The sequence below is a fragment of the Meriones unguiculatus genome, chromosome X, assembly GCF_030254825.1.
Source record: "Meriones unguiculatus strain TT.TT164.6M chromosome X, Bangor_MerUng_6.1, whole genome shotgun sequence".
Classification (NCBI taxonomy): Eukaryota; Metazoa; Chordata; class Mammalia; order Rodentia; family Muridae; genus Meriones; species Meriones unguiculatus.
In genome coordinates this window covers 78,374,755-78,396,634 of record NC_083369.1, presented here as the reverse complement: position 1 = coordinate 78,396,634, position 21,880 = coordinate 78,374,755, and the positions used below count along the sequence as shown (strand labels likewise).

At 39.4% G+C, this 21,880-nt stretch overlaps 1 pseudogene; it reads left to right on the top strand.

Annotated features, from left to right (window-relative positions):
- The first annotated feature begins 826 nt into the window (after positions 1–826).
- Positions 827–1,898, top strand: LOC110542213 (actin, cytoplasmic 3-like; annotated as a pseudogene).
- The last annotated feature ends 19,982 nt before the right edge of the window (positions 1,899–21,880 follow it).

Sequence of the window (21,880 nt, the reverse complement as noted above, 5' to 3'; positions counted from 1 at the left end):
GAGAGTTTCATTTCCCCATAATTTACATAGGAAAAAAAATAAGCCAGGTGTGGTGTCGGATCCTAATAATATGAGATTGTGAAGGGAAACCATGCGGATTTCTGGGGCTTGCTAGCCTGCCACTCAGTATAATTCCAGGCCAATGGAAGACCTTTACTCAAAATTAGTGACATATAGACTCAAAACAAACCAGTTTACAGGTTATTAATACAAGCAAGGACTATGGTCAAAATGTTATTCGATGCTATTGAATATGATTATGAAATATTTTTAGGTGAAGAAAATTTTTGGAAATAGATAATGAGATTTCATATCATTTTATATGTAATTAATGCCACTATGTTGCATACATAAAAATTGTTAAAATGGTAAATGTTTTGCCACAGCAAGTAGGTAAAAAAAATAAAACCACATTTATTTATAAACGATAGTATCTACCCAAATGATTTTTTTTTTATTTTGCAGGAGAGATATTGCAAAGGTTTGAGTTTGTGCTACCCTCTATGTTAAAACTACTGACCTCTAAGGTGCATATAACACACATGTCTGTAACCCCAGTACTTGGTTGACAGGAACAGGAAGATCGTTTGTCATTTGATAACAGCCAGGTCTACATGAGAGACCCTGTCGCAGAAAACTTTTTGACTTGAAATAAAATAAAAATAGAAACTATCCTCTTAATCTTTGATTTCTAGGAGAGGGTAATATCCAAAACCAGTGTCCTGGCCATTATCTTCAAGTGTCATGCTTTGAAATGCTTTCATGATCATGTTGTTCTACCACACCATATCACTTGCTCATAGCAGTAGGTCAAGCTCACCATGCACTCCTTGCTGACAATGGCTCCAGCATGTGCAAAGCTGGCTTCTAGGGTAATGATATTTCCCCCACTTTCTTCCCCTCCATTTTGGACCACTTAGGCACTAGGGAATAATGGTGGGCATGGGCCAGAAGGATTCCTCTGTGGTTGATGAGGTCCAGAGCAAAAGAGGCATCCTGACCCTGAAGTACCCCCATTGAACCTGGCATTGTCCTCAACTGGGATGATGTGGAGAAAACCTATCACTACACATTCTACAAGAAGCTACATATGATCCCTGAAGAGCACTCTGTGCTTACAGAGGCCCCACTGGAATCCTAAGACCAACCATGAACAGATGACCCAGATCATATTTGAGACCTTCAACACCTTATCTAGGCCGTGCTGTTGCTGAATGCCTCTGGTCATACCACTGGCATTGAGATATACTCCAGAGATAGGGTTCTCCCATTTATGAGGACTGTGCTCTTTCTCATGCCATCCTGCATCGGGATCTAGCTGCCAGGGACCTGGCAGACTACCTCATGAAGATCCTGACTGAGTGTGGCTAGTTTCACTACCACAGCTGAGAGGGAAATTGTGCATGGCATCAATGAGAAACTATGCTATTTTGTCCTGGACTTTGAGCAAGAGATGGCCACTCTGCTATCCTCTTCCCCCCTGAAGAATAGCTATGTGCTCCCTGATGTCCAGGTCATCATTATTGGCAATGAGTGGTTTTCCTGCTCTAAGGCTCTTTTCCAACCTTCTTTCCTGGGTGTGGAATCCTCTGGCATACACAAAACTCAATTCCATCATAAAATGTGACAACAACATCCGCAAAGACCTCTATGCCAACACAGTGCTGTCTGGTGGTACCACCATGTACCCAGGCATTGCAGACCAGATTCAGAAGCAGATCATTACTCTCTCTCTCAGTACCATGAAGATCAAGATCATTGTCCATCATGAGTACAAGCACTCTGTGTAGATCAGTGGCTCCATCTTGGCCTCACTGTCCACTTTCCAGCAGATGTGGATCAGCAAACCCAAATGCACTGAGTCTAGCCACTCCATTGTGCATTGCAAATTCTCCTAGGTGGACTTTTAGTAAGCTTTCTTTAACTTGTGTAGGGAAAAAATGATATCATTAGTATGAATTTATTTGTTTGGTTTGGGGTTTTGTTGAGATTATTTTTTTAATGTTTGGGGGTTTTGTTTTGTTTTGGTGCTTTTAACTCAGGATTTAAAAACGGGAATAACCAGTCTGAACAAGCACACCCCCCTATAGGTCCCCAGTGTGGCTGAAGACTGTTTCTATTTTGTTTGTTTGTTTGTTTGTTTGTTCATTTAATAATCATTCCAGGTATCAATGAGATATATGGCTATAGAAAGGCCTCACTCTTCCAAAAGCTGCTTTCAGGTTTGAGAAAAGAATAGTCAAGTCCTTGACCTGTGTCCACACCAAGGAGGTGAAAGCATTTCTTCTAAGTAAATTTATACTGTAATTTTTTAAAAAGAAATCTTCTGCCTTAATACTTTCTTTTTTTATATTTTGAATGGTCAGCTATAGTGACACCCCTTTTTTGTCCCCCTAATTTGATGTACAAAGGTCTCCCTGGGAGTGGATTGAGGGGTTGAGATAGTCAAGACTTACCTGTACACTGACTTGAAAGCAGTTTAATAAAAATACGCACCTTACCAAAAAAAAAAAAAAAAAAAAAAAGATCAGAGGTGAGGTGAGGTTGTAAAAGGAGCTTTAAGTAATCTCATTCTTTTGATATTATATAAATTATTTAAATATTTTATTAGTTCTGTTTTTGCCATATTCATCCTGTGTTTCTGTGGAGAAAAACAATTTCCTTGATATTTGTCACGACCACTGGCTCCTAAAATGTCTCTGCTCCCAGGTCTGTAAAGATTCCTGGGGCTTGCGGGGTAAGATATGATGATGCATGCCCAATTTAAGGATCAACACTCCATAGTCTCCTACTCTCTGTATCTTCACCAGTTTGGGGTTTCAGTGTTAACTATCATGTATTGTAAGCAGCTTATTGAACTCAAATATATTTAGCAACATCTAAATACCAATAGTCTAGAAATACTGAGTACAATATAAGCATTTACAAACAAGTCATATTTCAATTATGAGTTTAATTTATTTTAAATTAAATTAATTTTCTTATAAGTGAGGTTTTCTAGAATATTGGTCTCTTTGAGACATTTTATTCCTCCACAATATCATAAATACATAATGTACTTTAATAACACTCCCTTGCGTTATTGTCTCTTTTTCCTTTCCTGGCCCTGCTGAACATCTTCTTCACAAGAAGTCCCTATTGTGCTTTCCTATCTTTTCTTTGTGTATGATACATTATGTTTAATTACAGTAGAGATTCCTTCATAATTGTCACCCCATTGATGTCTTTTCCAGAACCACTAAAAACAATATCTTTAAATTTTAGGTGAATTGTGTTTTCCTTTGAACACAGCGCTTTATTAAATCTGATCAGCTTTATCCAGATCACATTAAAAATGGCTTAGAGAGTTGATTTCTGAAATTTAAGTAATGAAAAAAAGTATTTAGAATAACCACACAAAAGATCTGTAATGAGAACTATATGTAGTCAATTCTTAAGTTTACATGCACTGAACTACAAATAAAACAAGTGTTTATTTCTTTTGTTTTGTTATTTTCCTTTTTATTTTTAAATTAATTACAGTTTATTCCCAGCTATAGCCCCTTCCCCCATTTCCTCCCATTCCCACCCTTATTCCCTTGCCCTCTCTAAGTCCACTGATAGGGGAGGTCCTCTTACCCTCCCATCTGGCCCTAGCCTATAAGGTCTTATGAGGACTTGTATGCATTGTCTTCCTCTGTAGCCTGGTAAGGCTACTACCCCATCAGGTGGAGGTGATCAAAGAGCCAGCCACTGAGTTCATGTCAGAGACAACCCCTATTCCCCTTAATAGGGACACATTTGGACACTGAGCTGCCATGGGCTACATCTGTGCTAAGGGGAACCCACTTGGACAATGAGCTGTTCAGGGGTTATAGCTTATCTCCGTGCATGACCCTGGGTTGGGGTATCAGTCTCAGAAAAGACACTTTGGCACAGGATTTTTGGTTATGTTGCTCTCCTTGTGGAGCTCCTTTCCCCTCCAGGTCTTTCAGTCTCCCCATTCATTCATAAGATTCCTTGCTTTCTGTCTAAAGTTTGGCTGAGTCTCAGCATCTGCTTTGATACCCTACTGGGTAGAGTCTTTCAGAGGCCCTCTGTGGTACACTCCTGTTATGTTTCCTGTTTTCTCACTCTTCCAATGTCCGTCCCATTTCCCTTTCTCAGTGAGGATTGATCATCTTACAAGGATCCCCTTTTTGATTAATAGGAGGGGTAAAGAATGCACTTTTCTGTGTCTATAAGGACAAATGTTTATAGAATTTTGTTAATATTGTGATGGTTTAGTAAATTAGTGGTTGAAGATTCTTTTTTAATAACCATGATTTCATTTAGGTAGGTGTCCAGTACCAATCATGTACCCTCTTATTGAGTGGGTCTTAAGTCCAATTAGAGAGTAATTAGTCACCACAAATGGTGTGTCTGCCACTACTCTATACTTTCGGTTATTGTACCATGCTGGTCACTGATATGATTCATAAACATCATAGTTGGGTCAGACTGTAGGTTGCCTCCCTCTTTTGAAGGACTTCATAAAACCTTGCAGTACAATGAAAGCTAGTCCTCTGGAAGGAGGCGTTCAGGTCCATTCCAGCTCAGGTGCCTCTAGGCCCTGTTTCTGAAGTGCACAGTGTTGTAAGAGGCAGAAATTCAGGAACTTTGCAGTGAGGTTTTATCTCCTACTAACATCAATAGCTATTCCATTAAAGTCTCAGCAACATCACCACCCAAATGTGAACTAAACAAAAAGGACAACAATGAACACAAGAAACTGAACAAGGACAAGTCTATGAGTTCTCACCTTTACACAAAGACTTATAAGCAACTAAGAAAAGCTGGGAGCAAAAGAAGAGGCTCTCCTCAGGGAAAAACATACCAATTGGTAGTCTAGTACTAAACAGTCAGCCCTGAAAAGATACATATGGGTAACATTATATAGACTGAGCAGATAATATTTAGGTACACATACACAGAGACAGACAGACATGTAATGAAAAGATGGGCCATGAATTTGATAGATAGAAAAGAGAGGTATATAGGAGATTTTGGAGAGAAGAAATAGAAGGAAATTAAGTAATTATAATATTAAAAAGTGACCCATTAAAATCTGTGCATCTAAAGAAACTAAGCAAGAGAGAGGACCTTAACTAAAACACTCAATCCCCATCCTGAAAGGCAAAGAAGATGGATATCAGAAGAAGAAAACAGGAAACAACCTAGGAACCTGCTACAAAGGGCCACTGAAAGCCAGAAAAAGAAAACAGGAAACAAACTAGGAACCTGCCACAGAGGGTATCTGAAAGCCTCTGCCCTGCAGACTATCAAAGCAGATGCCGAGCCTGATGGCCAACTGTCGGGCAGAGTGAATGGAATTTTATGTACAAAGTGGGAAATAGCAAGAGCTGGAGAGGACAGGAACTCCACAAGAAGAGCAACAGAACAAGAGAATTTGAACACAGGGAACTTCCCAGAGACTCATACTCCAACCAAGGACTATTCATGGAGATAACCTAGAACCCCTGCACAGATGTAGCCCATGGCAATTCAGTGTCCAAATGGGTTACATAGTAATGGGAAGTGGGACTGCCTCTGACATAATCTGATTGGCCTGCTCTTTGATCACCTCCCCCTAATGGGGGAGCAGCCTTACCCGGCCACAGAAGAGGACAATGCAGCCACTTTTGATGAGAACTGATAGACTAAGATCAGAAAGAAGGAGAGGAGAACCTCCCCTATCAGTGGACTTGGGGAGGGGCATTCATGCAGAAAGGGGAGGGAGGGTGGGATCGGGAGGGGAGGAGGGAGGGGCTTATGGGGGGATACAAAATGAATAAAGTGTAATTAATAAAAAATAAAAGTTATAAAAAATAATATTAAAAAGTGGAAGAAATAGTTTTTTTTTTTTTAAATAAGGTGTTGGCAAGAATGTGGTAACACAAGAGCTCTCATACTCTGTGGGTAGAAACATAATTATATTCATTTAAAGGTTTTTATCATCTGGTAAAATTGGTGACATACCTACCATATTATGAAACAATTATATGCCCCCCCCAAATTTTTTGAGAGCGGGTTTCTCTCTGTAGCCTTGGATGTCCTGGACTCATTTTGTAGAGCAGGCTGGCCTCTAACTCATAAAGATCCACCTACCTCTGCCTCCCTGAGAGCTGGGATTAAAGACATGTACCACCACACCCTGCTTATACCCATATTTCTAATGATACTCATTGCAATATTCTAAATGTTCAGCAGCAGAGCAAACGAATTGTGACATAGTCACATAAAAATATTATTGACAAGGATTTAACTATACACAAAAGCAACAATATGCACAATTCTGGAACAAAGAGTTAAAAAGACCTGTCAGAGAAAAACACATGGTATGATTGTTTGAATGAGATTGGCCCCTGTAGGCTCATATATTTTAATATTTGATCCTCACTTGGTAAATGGTTTGAGAAGCATTAGGAGGTATGGTCTCCTTGGAGGAAGCATGCCACTAATTGTGGGCTTTCAAAAGAGTTGTGTCATTGCTGATCCCCACCCCCAGCCTCTTACTTGTTGATCAAAGTCTAGTCTCTCAGCTGTTCCTGCCATCATACCTTTGTTCTTCCACCATGGACTCAAACCCTCTGAAATTGTAAGGCCCAAATAAATACATTTTTCTGTAAATTGCCTTCGTCAGAATTTAGTATTATGCAACAGTAACATGATACACATTTTGTGAGGTTCTCAAAGTAAAACAATAACAGGCAAAAATATCATGTGGGATCATCCACATGAATAATAAGATCTGAAAATTCAAGGGAATGTTAAATGTAAAGTTTAGGCCAGCACTTACTTTTTTATTTTTTATTTTTTTACACTTTATTCACTTTGTATCCCCCCATAAGCCCTTCCCTCCTCCCCTCCTGATCCCACCCTCCCTCCTCCTTCATGCATGCCCCTCCCCAAGTCCACTGATAGGGAAGGTTCTCCTCTCCTTCCTTCTGATCTTAGTCTATCAGATCACATCCGGAGTGGCTGCTTTGTCTTTTGTGGCCTGGTAAGACTGCTCTCCCTCAGGGGGAGGTGATCAAAGAGCAGGCCTATCAGATTGTGTCAGAGGCAGTCCCTCTTCCCATTACTGTGTAACCCACTTAGACACTAAACTGCCATGGATTACATCTGCGCAGGGGTTCTAGGTTTTCTCCATGCCTGGTACTTGGTTGGAGTATGGGTCTCTGGGAAGACCCCTGTGTTCAAATCTTCTGGTTCTGTTGCTCTTCTTGTGGGGTTCCTGTCCTCTCCATAACCTACTATTTCCCACTTCTTACATAAGATTCCATGCACTCTGCCCAACAGTTGGCCATAAAGTCTCAGTGTCTGCTTTGATAGTCTGCAGGGCAGAGGCTTTCAGAGGCCCTCTGTGGCAGGTTCCTGTGTTGTTTCCTGCTTTCTTCTTTTTCTGATGTCCATCCTCTTTGCCTTTCAGGATAGAGATTGAGCGTTTTAGTCAGAGTCCTCTCTCTTGATTAGTTTCTTTAGATGTGCAGATTTTAAGTTTATCCTATAAGTCTATATGAGTGAGTAGATACCGTGTGCAGCACTTACTTTTGAGACAAGCAGTAATTCAAATTAGGAATGAACATGAGAATTTTAGCAGTACCAATAATTTGCTAGTTTTCTACTACAAAATTTTAAAAATTGAAAAGAATAATGTAAATACATTTTACCACAGGCTCATGATGGAGCCTGAACCCATGCTAGGTATCCAAGATAGAGGAAGTATGGCTAATAGACTGTTAGAAGCCCTATCATTTAATAAAATAAAAACACATTTAGTCTCAGCTACATAGCATACCATTAGGGAAAAAAGGCCACATGCTGGCTCCCACAAGGCCTCACAAGAAGGTGCTCATTACTTTCACTAACTTACCATGGTGCTAGGTTTGGCCCTATGCCTTGTAACCTCTGAAACCGGATATTATCAGCTCACCAACAGTAAATCCACATCCCAGCAATGCATGCACACTAATTAAGCTCCCCAGTCTGAGATAAACACCAAAATGCCAGTTCATTAACTGACAAACCAAAATATAAGCCTCACATAGACTAACATAATCAAGTCAGCATGATAACAGAATTCTCTCTCAGTAGTCATACCATGTGGGAGGCCAAATCATAATAAAAAGTTATTTTATTAAATTTACACTGAGAATTAACTGTCACCAGCACAGGATTATTCATAGTTTATAAGAACAGGATATTTTTTTCTCCCAGTGGTTATAGAACATGGAAAGCCACAATAAAACTCAGAAGATTTACATAATGAGTTTGAAATTATCACAAAGGATATCAGAAGGATCTAAGTTTTAAACGCATCATTTCTAGCCTGATGAATTGGTCTTATTGCTTTCAATAATAGGTCAAAGTACTAGAAGGGCATTAGCTCAAGCTCTCGCCTCAGTAGCTTGGGTAGACACAGATACTATGTGACTTCCTGAATCTCTTTTATACTTACTGGGTTGATATATTCTCTTCTTATAAATTTATTTATCTGATATATTAATATATTATATACATTAATACTAATTGGTGATCTATTTAACATTAAATTGTATATATCTACTGAATCAGATGTTAATTTCAGAGAATAACCCATCCCCTCATTTTTATGTTTTCGGAAGCACCTCACTAAACCCATACTAAGTGTTTCTAAGAATCATTTTATAAGTAAAACTATAACTGTAAAGGATCTGAGGTCCTGAGTGACTGGAACATTTGGAGAGATGGTAGAAATGAGAATACTCCAGGAGGCACACAGATGATTGTCTCATTCCTTTTCACTTATAATTCCCTCTATAGCAGAATGAATTTAAAATATCCCCCATTATATTTAAATAGCCACAATCCAGTTTAATAAAGAGCGAAGAAAATTGACTATCATTAATTAAAAGGTGAGTTAAAGTTGTACCAGAGAATATACATAAAACCATTACTGTGGTTAAGTTTTGAAATCTGTCTTGCAGCAAGACAGAGAAGTACAGAAGCATCAGGATGCATCTCCACAAAGAGAATGTGAGTATTGTTTGGAAAGACTTCTTTTACGTTCTGCTCAGTATGACAGTTGAGTTCTACCTATGTTCTTGTTGAAAATAATATCAATGTTTGTCCTAGTCAAAGAAGGCACTATTGATCCAAGAGTGGTAGATTGAAACATTTTCTTCCTTGATCTGGGCCCTTCATGTTGCCTAGACTGACCTTCTAAAATATGCATTTGTTCATGTTACATGAAGCAGAAAGAGGGTATTATAGGTAGGAGAAGGAAATTAAAAAGAGAAGGACATAGGAAGATAAAGGAAGAGAGTGATTAAAGTTTGGAAAACTTTTATAAATTCATTTTTGTGGCTATAATAAAATACTTTGATGGAAAGAAACTTAGACAAGAAAGCATTTGTTTGGCTTACAATTCCAGATTGTGAGGAAGTCAAGGCAAAAATTTTCACAACCACAGTGAAGAGCAGAAAGAAGTGAGTACGTGTAAATTGATTCCTTCCTTGCTTACTTGTGTTCAGCTCACCTACTCCACTCTGACACAGTTCAGAACCACCTCCTTAGGGAATAGTGTCAACCAAAGTTGGCTAGACCTATACCCATCCTCTTAGCCATGCTTATAGACCAATCAAAGGCAATTGTGTCAAGCTGACAAAGTAAATGATTATAGGAGACCAATAAGAACAATGTTTGGAGGACTGGTGAGAAGGTACAGCAGTAAACAGCACTTACTACTCTTGCAAAGGACCCTTAGTATCCACCACACATATCATGGAGTTCACACCTTCATACAACTCCAATTCCAGGGATTCTGGTTTTCTCTTCCAGTTTCCATGAACACCAGGCATGCACATGGTTTACATACATACATACATACATACAGGTGGTCACATGTAACCATAAAATAAACAATAAATGTTTTTTTAAAAAAACACCATATGAAAATGTCATACTGAAAACCTTTAATTGTGTGCTAACATTAAAAATCACTTGTTGAAAATGAGGAGAAGCCGAATGTTTATTTGTGAATGATAGTGCAAGTGTTTTTTACTGACAGTGGAAGAATATTATCTGTCTCATTCTCACAAGGAAAAAAAAAAACATTATAAGTGTCTTCCTTAGTGCCATGAGATTAGTAATCCAGAGTTAGATGACCATTAACAACTCATCTAAGCCTTATATCAGTGCTACAGTCCTACACAGTAAGATTTTTATGTCATATGTCATCAATTAGAATATAAAGTTCTGATCAGTTCACTGATAATGAGGAGTAAGAAAACGCCAGAGTTAGTCCATAATAGAAAACCAATGTCATAGGCATAATCTAATATGACTAAGAAAGCAAAGTACACATTTCTCTTCCATAGAATGATTTCTAAAGATGGAACTCATCTTAGTAATAAGGTACATTGTTTCATACAGAATTAGAGTCTCACCTTATGAAACAGATGACACATACAAAAATAAAACACAATTTAGTATTTAATAAAGGAGTTCTTTATAATGTAAAAAGATTACGGGAATTCAGCAAGAAATGAAAAAGTAGAGAAATCAAGAAATGTTAATGTCATGCATATCTAAAAGACTAACAAAGCATGACAGAACTTTAGGGGAAAGGTGCTTTATTGGAATTGTGCTCTTCCATAAAGGAACAAAGTCATTTCCAAATTACATCAGGAAGGGGATCTAGAATAAGTGCCTGAGTTTTTCCCACACTTTCCAACACCCTGCCAGTTCTTTCCCATTTTAACACCAAATCAAAAGCCAGTAAGAGATCAGACCTCTACTCTTGCCTGATGCGTCTAAAACAAAAAGGGGGAACTGTAGAGAGCTGCGGAATGCTGTGCCTTAAAGATGGAGCTGGTTTCCGCCTTCCACCTTCCCGATGGTGAGTGCTCTCTGTCACGAACAATTCCACATTTGGCTAAGGCTGAGGATCTGGCTTGCTTCCATGTATGTGGACCTATCTGCATTGCCCACGTGGCACGCCTGGGTTGGCTACCCAGAGGCTATTTAAAGTGGGCTGGCTTTCCCCAGGGTCAGATGATTGTTCAAGGTTCCTGAATAAACTGCATTGAAAAAAAAAAAGCCAGTAAGAAAAGGAACTAATTGATATTACCCTTAAAAATTGGTCCCCAAGGAGATAAAGCTCAGTACTGAAGAGATCTAGAGGATCAAAAAGATGATGCCCTGCATGTATTAAAGATACACAATGGGAAGAAACAATATTGTTTGTGTGTGTGTGTGTGTATAGTAATTAACATAAATAGCTTACATTCAATAGAGTACACTCAAGCATTTCATCCCTAGCACATAGATACTCATTGCATACACAGCATGAATTACATCATATAGCTTTCTTATCATTAAATAATTTCTCAGGTTCTAGAGCAAACTTGACTAAGTGTGAGACAAAAGCAAAAAATTTAAGACATGCTTTGACTCAAGCCTAAAGATAATCACACAGGATAGTTCAGCAAAGGAATACATTCTATTTTCCAAACAGATGGGACAACTGAACCATTGGGAAAGAGAAAAATTTCCAAACTTCATTTCTTTTTTTTAAGTTTTATTTAATTTTATTTTCTGTGCAGAATTTTAGATTCCTGGAACTGGAGGTATAAACAATCATGAACTGCTGGGAATTGAATCTGGCTCCTCTGGAAGAACAGTCAGTGCCACTTAACCACTGGGCCATCTCTCCAGCCCTCAATCTTCAGTTCTTAACAAGAATTCTGAGATAGAATAGGCATGGCTTGCTGATATCAGTCAAGACAGATGTAGCATATGATTTTCCAGAAATTCTGTCTCTCTTTCTCTGTGTTTCTATGTCTGTATCTCTGTGTCTCTGTCTGTGGCTTTCTATCTCTGTCTCTCTCTTTCTGACGCCTCTGTGCATGAGGTAGGGTGTTTGAATGGTTGGATGCATGTGTTCATTCCATAAACTTGGAGCTCACCAGTTTGACTAGAATAGCTACCCAAAAAGGTCCAGAGATGCACCTGCCTCCTCTTCCCCAGCACTGAAATTACAAGCACATGCCACAGAGCCTAGCTCTTTCATGGGTGCTGGAGTGTGAAGGCCCTTGTGCTTGTGTAGCAGACTTGACTTTACTTAGTCCCATCTACCCAGTCCTACAAGTTATTATGCCAGAAGTAGATAGTAAATATCTGCTTTCAAGGGTCAGATGTAAAGTGACAATGTTTGTAGAAGCCAAGACACTAAACTAAGTAAGGTGTAGAGAACAAGTCATGGGGGATCTGGATGTGGTCTGGACTAATTTCAGAGAAGAGACTCATCCCCAAAGGATAATTTTGTTTTTTCAGTGGCTGGGGGTATTACTTATGTACATAGCCCAGAACTATTGAAAAGGGACAGAGGTGATGTGTTCAATGAGTGTCTTTCTCAATGCTTCCAGCTTCTGAGTTACCTTTTGCCTGAAAATATGCATTATCTAGAAAGGTAAATTACTCCAATATTCCAGGGTTCCCCTCCTCCTATCTCATATTCTTGCACTCAGAGCTGTGGCTGTTCTCTGACCAGAGTGTCACACTACAGGGGTAGACAGGTTCTCCTTATTTCACCAATTAGTTCCTCTTGTACAAAATTATTATACATAAAAGGTCAATTTTGGCTTTTTTTCTATCACATCTCTCATTTCAGATCTTGCCCTAGAATTCCAGCCTTTTCATGTATAATATAAAAGATATATCAAGATGTTTTCATAAACAAAATTACTTTCCTTGCACACTGAGCAACACAAAGAACTAGCAAAAGTTTTGCAATTGCAGCTTTTCTCTAATTTGCCAAATAACAGTTTGACACAGGACTCCCTGCCCTGCCAAGTGCACTGTAAGCAGAAAGTGGGCAATTCAAAAACTATATTGTCTCCCCTGCCTAAAATACTTGAGCACAGATTTGGGACTTTTCATTTAACTGTTATATAAGGAACGTGAATTCTCTGTCCTTCAAATTTGATCACCCCTACGGCTTTTTCTGTAACCACGACCATTGTGACCCAGCCTGCTGCTGCTTTCCAGAGAAGAAAGGACATTTTATCAAGGAAAAACAAGAGGTGAGATGAGATAAGTCAACCAAGGCTCCTTAAGTGGCAAGTGAGCAATAAATTTCTACAAAATCTAACTTTGGTGGTTTATGAAATCCAAATACTAGCATTGCATTTCAGGGATGACTGACTTAATCTCCACCCTCAGTGATCATCAGATCTCCTCTGTGTTAAAGAAGACAGCTACTAATATATGATAACTCATTTCATCAGCATTGCTTATAAAAGCAGCATATTTTCCTACCTAATAGCTCAAAAAAATTCAATCTACTATGAAATCAATTAATTGTTCCAGATTCCAAAACTATTATGCAATGCTTATGTATAGCTGTTTTACAAGAATTTTCATAAAGCTGGTCTTCTGTTATCTGAAAATAGTGAATTGAAAAGAATATTTAAATATACCTATAGAATGAACTGAAACGGGATAGTACCACAGGTATTTGAAACTACTTAGTGTTACATTATGTTCAATGCCAAAATCTTGTATTCTGTAAACAAACTGGTAGACATTCAGCTACCTTGCTAAAACTACAATGAAAAGGTTTTCTACAATTCATCTCAAAAGGCATTCCCTTTAACTTAAGATTAAAAAAGCTGAGTCCAAGATGGCGGCAAACAGCACACACCATATCTGAGGGACAGAGGAGCTGAAACTCCAAAAGTGGTGAGTGGAGGGGAGGCTGAAGCTAGAACATCAACACTGAGGCTTCCTGGGAGAGAGGGGACAACACATGAGCTGGGACAATTTGGATCCAGGTCATCTGTGGAACGAGATTCTCTGGGGTCTGAGAATGTCGAATATTCGACTCCCCTGCAGTTCACTTTGCCCAAAGCACAGGGTTCCCTGCTTGACAGAGGCAGCAGTGGTTGCCCCAAGTAGGAGCCTCCATGCTCCTTGACTGAGACAGCAGAGGAGGTTGCCGCAAATACAGGTCCCCAGCTCTGCAGCCAAACAGCAGACACCTGTAAACTGAGAGATCTCCTACACTTTCATTTGCCCCTGCTGGCACAAACTTGAGAGTAGACAACAGGGGAAACCCCTATGCTTTCCACATAGGCCTGCAAGCAAGTGAGTGCACCTTCAAGTGAGTGCATGCAGAGCCGCAGATCCAGGGTCCCTCTACTCTAGCAGACAGACATCAGATCCCTCCTACCCACACACCCACTGTGGGAAACATAGAGATCCTTGGGACAGTGTTCTCAACATTGAAGCCCCTCTTCTGTGGGTTTCCCAGTGGAGTTAAGGCAAACTATTTCTGGGGATAAGATGGTGCAGCCCAGAGAGATGTGAATACCTGTAGGACAGTAAGACAGGCCTGTGGGCCACTGAGGCATTCAGGGCACCTGCACACGCACATTGTACCCATGAACAGGGCCAACACCCCCACCTGCACTTATGTTCCACCCTTCTAGGCATCTACATGCTCTAGCACTCTGTCCCTAAGGCACACTTCCATGCACCCCTTCACACACACTTGCACGCAAGTAACTGCAACTTTCCTCTCTTAGCTACAGCTGAAACACCAAAATCCACTCTCAAACAGGAGGGCCTCTATTGTCTTCCTGAAGAATACTCCAGATCCCAGAGACAGATGGACCCAGTCTGAAGTACAAACTCCAAGAAAAAAACAGAAAAGGTTAAGGATAAGCAGATGGTTAGAGGTCAGCTTAAGAACACAACCAACAAAAATATGAACATCATGACTTCACCAAGAAAACCAAAAATCAATGAACATTTTATTTCATAGGAAACACAGGAACTTTCTCTCAAATCTATACTTAATCCAGTTACTAGACCTCTCCGTTCACGGTCCTTTGTTGATTCATCAGTTTCTGCAGACACCCTGGGCCCAGATGTTTTGGCTCTGTTGGTCTACTTGTGGCGCTTCTATCCCCTCCAAGTCTTTCTGTCTCCCCCTTATTTCCTAAGACTCCCTGCACTCTGCCTAAAGTTTGGTTATAAACTTTGATTATTCAGCATATGCTTTAATACCCCAATCATTCATTAGAGTCTTTCAGAGGCCCTCTATAGTAGGCTCCTGTCCTATTTGTTCCCTGTCTTTTTCTATTTCCTATGTCTATCCCATTTATCCTTCTGAATGAGGGTTGAGCATCTTCCCTAGGGTTCTCCACCTAGTTAATTTCTTTAGGAGTATAGATTTCAGTATGTTTATCCTATATTAAATGAAATGGGTGGATATTGCTTTAGACTGTCATAATATCACAATAAAGACAATTAAATATCAAAAAATGTCTAATAACCACTTACAAGTGAGGACAATCTTTGTAGTTCCATCCATTTGCCTTCAAATTTCATAATGTCCTTGTTTTTGATAGATGATTAGTATTCTGTTGTGCAAATGTACCACAATTTTCCGTATCCATTCCTTAGTTGAGGAATATCTAGATTGTTTCCAGATGCTGGATATTATGAATAGAGCAGCTATCATGGTTGAGCAAATGTTCTTGCTATATATTTGAGCATATTTTGGTTAACTGCCTAGGAGTGCTATAACTTGATCTTGAGGTAGCACTATTCCTAATTGTCTGAGAAAGTGCCAGATTGATTTCCAAAGTTGTTGTACAAGTTTACATTACCATCAGCAATGGAAGAAGGTTTCCCATTCTCCAGCATGTGTTGTCACTTGATTTTTTTATCTTAGACATTCTGATGGGTGTAAGGTGATATTTCAGGGTCCTTTTGATTTGCATCTCCCTGATGGCTAAGGACTTTGAACATTTCTTTAAGTGTTTCTCTGCCATTCGGTATTCCCATACTGAGAATTCTGTTTAGCTCCATACCCCATTTTTTAAGTATATTGCTTGACTTATTGCTGTTTAATTTCTTGAATTCTTTATAAATTCCAAATATAATCTCCCATGCCCCCTCCCCAGCCCACTTAGAGGAGAAATAATCCTCCCCTTCTATCTGACTCTAGCTATCAGGTCTCATAAAGACTGGCAGCACTGTCTTCCTCTGTGTCTTCTAGGGCTGCTCCCCCGTCAGGAGGAGGAGATGATCAAACAGCCAGACACTGAGTTCATGTCAGAGACAGTGGTACCCTAATAATGGGAACAGGGACTGTCTCTGACATGAACTCAGTGTCTGGCTGAGCTTCCTTGGGCTCCATCTGTGCAAGGGTTCTAGGTTATCTCCATGAATTGTCCTCGCTTGGAGTGTCAGTCTCAGAAAAGACCACTGTGCCCAGATTTTTTTTGGTTCTGTTGCTCTCCTTGTGGAGCTCCAGTCCCCTTCAGGTCTTCCTATCTCCCCCTTCTTTCATAAGATTCTCAGAATTCTTCCCAAAGTTTGGCTACGAGTCTCAGCATCTGCTTTAATACCCTGTTGGGTAAAGAATTTCAGAGGCCCTCTGTGGTCTCCCAAGACTTTAAACATGAATGGTTGTTGGATTGTGTCACATGCTTTTTAGGCAAGGAGATGATCATCTATTTTGTTTTGTTTTGTTTTCTTTTTCCTTCAGTTTGTTTATGTGGTGGATTACATTTCTGGATTTCCATATACTGAACCAGCCCTGCATGCCTAGAATAAAACCTACTTGGTCATTGTGGATGATATATTTTATGTGTTCTTAGATTCTGTTTTCCAGTATTTTATTGAGTATTTTTGTGTCAATGTTCATAATGAGATGGGTCTGAAGTTCTCTATTTTTTGTTGGGTCTTTGTGTGGTTTAGGTATCAAGGTGACAGTAGCCTCATAAAATGAATTCAGTAATATCTCTTCTGTTTGTGGTTTGTGGTTTAGTTTGAAGAGTATTGGAGTTAGTTCTCATTTGAAGTAGTGGTAGAATTCTGCACTGAAACCACCGGGCCCTGTGCTTTTTTTGGAAGGGCGATTTGATGACAGCTTCTCTTTCTTTTAGAGGATATAAGACTATATAATCTAATTACCTGATCTTGATTTAACTTTGGTAAATGCAATCTATCAAGAAAATTGTCTGAACTCAGTGATTGGCTCTTTGTTCATCTCACCCTGAGGGGGGAGCAGCTTTGCCAGGCCACAAAGGAGGACAATGCAGCCAGTCCTAATGAAACCTAATAGGCCAGGGTCAGATGGAAGAGGAGGACATCCCCCTATCAGTGGACTTGGAGAGGGGCATGAGAGGAGATGAGGGAGGGAGAGTTGAATTGGGAGGGAATGAGGAAGAGGGCTACAGCTGGTATATAAAGTGAATAAACTATAATAAATATAAAAAATTAAAAATTTAATAAAAAAAAGTAGAAGGAAGTAAGAGAATGAGTATCATAAGGGGCAGAGAGCTATCCAACAAGGAAATGGTGGGGAGAGGTAAATGTGATGTTATGTGCTTGTCTGGAAATGTCACAGTGAAACCCATTATTTTGTACAGGTAAGATATTGAATAAAAAATTAAATAATTCTCCCTAAAAAATAGAAAAGAAAAATTTCCATTTCATTTAGATTTTCAAATTTTATGGCCTGTAGGCTTTTGAAGTAAGACTTAATGATTCTTTTAATTTCCTCATTGTCGTTATGTACCCCTTTTCTTTTCTGATTCTGCTGATTTGGATAATTTCTCTCTGCCTTTTAGTTAGTTTGGCTAAGGGTTTGTCTATCTTGTTGACTTTCTCAAAGAATCAGCTCTTGGTTTCATTGATTCTTTCAGTTGTTTTATTTCTTTCTACCTTATTGATCTCAGCCCAGAGAGTGATTATTACCAAAAGTCTACTCCTCATGTGTCTTCCTTCTTTTTTTCCCCTAGGGCTTTTAGGTGAGTTGTTATGTTACTTTTATGACATGCCTTGAATTTCTTCATGAAGAAACTTAGTGCTGTGTAATTTCTTCTTAGCACTACTTTCATTGTGTCCTATAACTTTAAGTAAGTTGTGCTTTCATTTACATTGAATTTTAGGATGTCTCTAATTTCTTTTTTTCATTTCTTTCCTGTCCCTGCTGTCCTTGAGTAGAGTGCTGTTTAGTTTTCATGGGTGTGTAGGTTTTTTGTTTTTTCTATTGTTATTGAGGTCTAGTTTTAGGCCCTAGTAGTCTGACAGGATACAATGGTTTATTTTGATCTTCTTATATCTGTTGAGGCTTGCTTTGTGCCTGATTATATTGTCAATTTTGGAAGAGGTTCAGTAGGGTGCTTGCTGAAAAGAAGATATACTCTTTTTAGTTTGGTTGAAAAGTGCTGTAGACATCTATTAGGTTCATTTGATTTAGGATCTCTGTAATTATCATTATTTCCCTATTTAGCTTTTGTGTAGATCTTTCCCTTGGTGAGAGTGGAGTGTTGAAGTCTCCCACTATTAAGGCATTGGGATAGATGTATGCTTTGAGCTTTACTAACGTTTCATTTAGGAATGCAGGCATTCTTGTGTTTGGAGCATAGATGTTCAGGATTGTGTTGTCCTGGTGGATTTTTTCTTTCATGAGAATGAAGTGCCCCTCCTCATCTTTTTTTGGTTACTTTTGGTTGAAAGACTTTTTTATTAGATGTTAGGAATGCTATTCCAGCTTGTTTTCTGTGTCCATTCTCTTGAAAAACCTTTTCTAGCCTTTTCCTTTGATGTAGTGTTTATCTTTGTTGCAGAGGAGTGTTTCTTGGATGTAGCAGAATGTTTTATCCTGTTTCTGCAACCATTCTGTTAGTCTGTATCTTTTTATTGGAGAGTTGAGTCCATTGATGTTGATAAATAATAGTGATCAATGAATGTTAGTTCCTTTTATTGTGGAGTTGGTGGTGAAAGTATATTTGTGTGCTTGTTTTCTTTTGTTTTTTTTTTTGTTGTGATGTTATCTATATATTGTGTTTTCCTAGGTGTAGTTGATTTCATTAGATTGGAGTTTTTCTTCTAGTATCTTCTGTTGGGCTGGGTTGCTATGTAGATTTTGTTTTAGTTTTGACATGGAATATTTTGTTTTCTCCATCTATGTTTATTGAAAGCTTTGCTGGGTATAGTAGTCTGTGTTGTCATCTGTGGTCTCTAGGAGTCTGCATGACATCTGTCCAGGTCCTTCTGGCTTTCATAGTTTCTGTTGAGAAGTCTTGTGTGATTCTGATAAGTCTTCCCTTGTATGTTATTAGGCCTTTTTCCATTGCTGCTTTTATTAGTTTTTCTTTGTTTTGTAGATCTAGTGTTTTGGCTATTATGTGATGTGAGGAGTTTCTTTTCTCGTCTAGTCTATTTGGTGTTCTGTAAGCCTCTTGTATGCTTCGATTGTATGATTTTCTTCAAAATATTTTCTGGACCTTGGAGCCTGGAATCTTCTTTTTTGTCTATTCCTGTTATTGTTAGATGTTTTCTTTTCATGGTGTCTTTGATTTCCTGGATGTTTTGTGTCAGGAACTTTTCTGATTTTATGTCTTCCTGAGAGATGTATTGATATTTTTCAGTTGTGTCTTCAGCACCTAATATCCTCTCCTCCATATATTGAATTCTGTTTGTGATGCTTACCTCTGCGGTTCCCAATCACTTTGCTAGGTTTTCCATTTCCAGGAGTTTCTCAGTTTGTGTTTTCTTTATTGACTCTAGGTCTGTTTTCATGGCTTCCACTATTTCCTTCATCTGTTTGTATTTAGATTCTTCTCTGTCCATGATGGCCTCTATTCTTTTTGTTTGTTTCCTCTTCATTTGCCTCTATATGTGCCTCTTTTTGTTTGACTATATTTGCCTGTATTTTTTTGAGAGCTTTGTTCTTTTCCTCTTTATTTGCCTCTAATAACTGTATAAACATAGATTTAAGATTCTTTTCCTGTGTTTCCGATGAATTAAAATATCCATTGATTTCTGGGCTTGTTAGTGAAGCCGTTATGTCCTGGTTTTTGTTGAATGTGTTCTTCTGCTGGCCTCTAGCAATCTGATGGTCCGTAGCCTTCATTGTTTGTTCTGGATCCTGCACTGCAGACTGGGTCCCTCTGTCTTTGGAGGCTGGCATATTCTTCAGGAAGATGAGAGAAGTCCAAAAGTTTAAATGTGAATGTTGCTGTTTCAGCTGCAGCTAAGGAAGGAATTCCACAGGTGTGTGCGCAGTGTGAGAGGGTGTGTGGATGTGTGCCTTGAAGGTCTATGTGGAAGTGCATGTAGATGCCTGGAAGGGTGAGCATAAGTGCAGGTGGGGTTGCTGGTGCTGTTCAGAGGTGCTGTGTGCAAGCACAGGTGCCCTGAATAGCTCAGAGGCCCACAGACCTGTACTGTGCTCCTGGTACTCAAATCTGTCTGGCTGCACCAGCTTGGCTCCAGGAATTGTTTGCCTGGACTCCACTGATTTGCCACTTCAATATTAAGAACTCTGTTGCAGCGATTCCCATGTTGCTCACAGTGGGGTTGTGGGTGGGTGGGATCCAATGTCTAGAGGCTAACATAGAAGGACCCAGGATTTGGTGTTCTTCATGGACTCACTGTCAGGGACACTCACTTGTGACATATGCAAAAAGCAGAAAGTGCAGAGGTCCCAAGGTTTCCTACTTTCTGATTTGGGTCTACTGTTTGGCCACAAGAGCAAAGAGGTCCTGCACATGAGGTTAAGCACTGCCCACCACTACAGCTTCCACCACAGGTGCAAGGGAAAATACAGATGCTGAAAGTTAGTCATTCTCAGACCTCCAGAGATGTCCACAGGGGTCCTGGATCCAATCTGTCCCAGCTCAGGGTTGTTCCCTCTAGCCTGGGAAGCTCAAAGTCGATGCTCTGACTTCAACCACCCATTCACTCACTGGGTTTGGAATTTTGGATGCTCTGCCCCTTAGATAGGAGCACACTAGTCGCTGCCATCTTGGAGACCCCCTCCTGCTTTTATCTATTTTATATGTTTTGTTTTCAAGAAAGATCTCAGGTGTGACTTACTAATGCAGTATATGCCCAGCATGTGTGAGGTCCTGGTTTGATTCAGGTAAGAGTCTATCTGTAATCCAAAAATAAGCACTGAAACTACCATCTTACAAAGGAAACCATTGGCATTTCATATACTATGGTCATCTAATAAGGAAATATTTCAGAATCTTTCCATGTTTGTAAAATCCCAGTTTGCTATCCTTAGCAGCAGGTCCTTCATCATACCTGGTGACTCAATTCCCACAGCTAAAGTAATAACCAGACCAAGGGGAATCTCCTTACAGATCAAATGTGTCCTTTTTCTTCAGCTCTTAATTTATTTTTTCTTTTTATTTATTTTTTATTTATTACAATTTATTCACTTTTTATCCGAGCTATAGCCCCCTCCCTCGTCCCCTACCAATCCCACACTTCTTCTTTCTTCTCCTCCCAAGTGGGTTACAGTGTAACCTGGCTGAATAAAGCCGTCTCGCCGATGATGTGGACATGCTTATGCATTGCTTCCTTTAAGTATCTCTTTCAACAGGACTAGAGCATGGGCCTAAGCGGCTTAGAGAATTGCCATGTTACCTTGTCACTTTGATCCTCTTACTGAATTTGTTGGCTTCCTGGCTTTATGAAAATCATATTTCCACTTTACTGAGACATAACTGAAATAGTCTGGTATTACCCCTGGCCAAGATGGAGATTAAAAGATAGTTGTCACTAGAGTTGGAATGGAGAGCAAGTATGGAGAGGAATAGAATGATGAATTCACTGACAGCACTAACATTTTTCCTACACCCCTCACTGTTTTCTCGAAAAAAAGAGAAAGAAACCTGAAACAGCAATAGTAAGAGAAATGAAACAAAGAAAGCACAAAAACAGAGAGGAAGGCAGTGTGAGTCTGATGAATAATAAACATGCAGTACAGCACTCAGACTAACTTATAATGCAAACCATATTTATATTGGCAAGGCACTAAAACCAAGGGTTTACACACATGAAT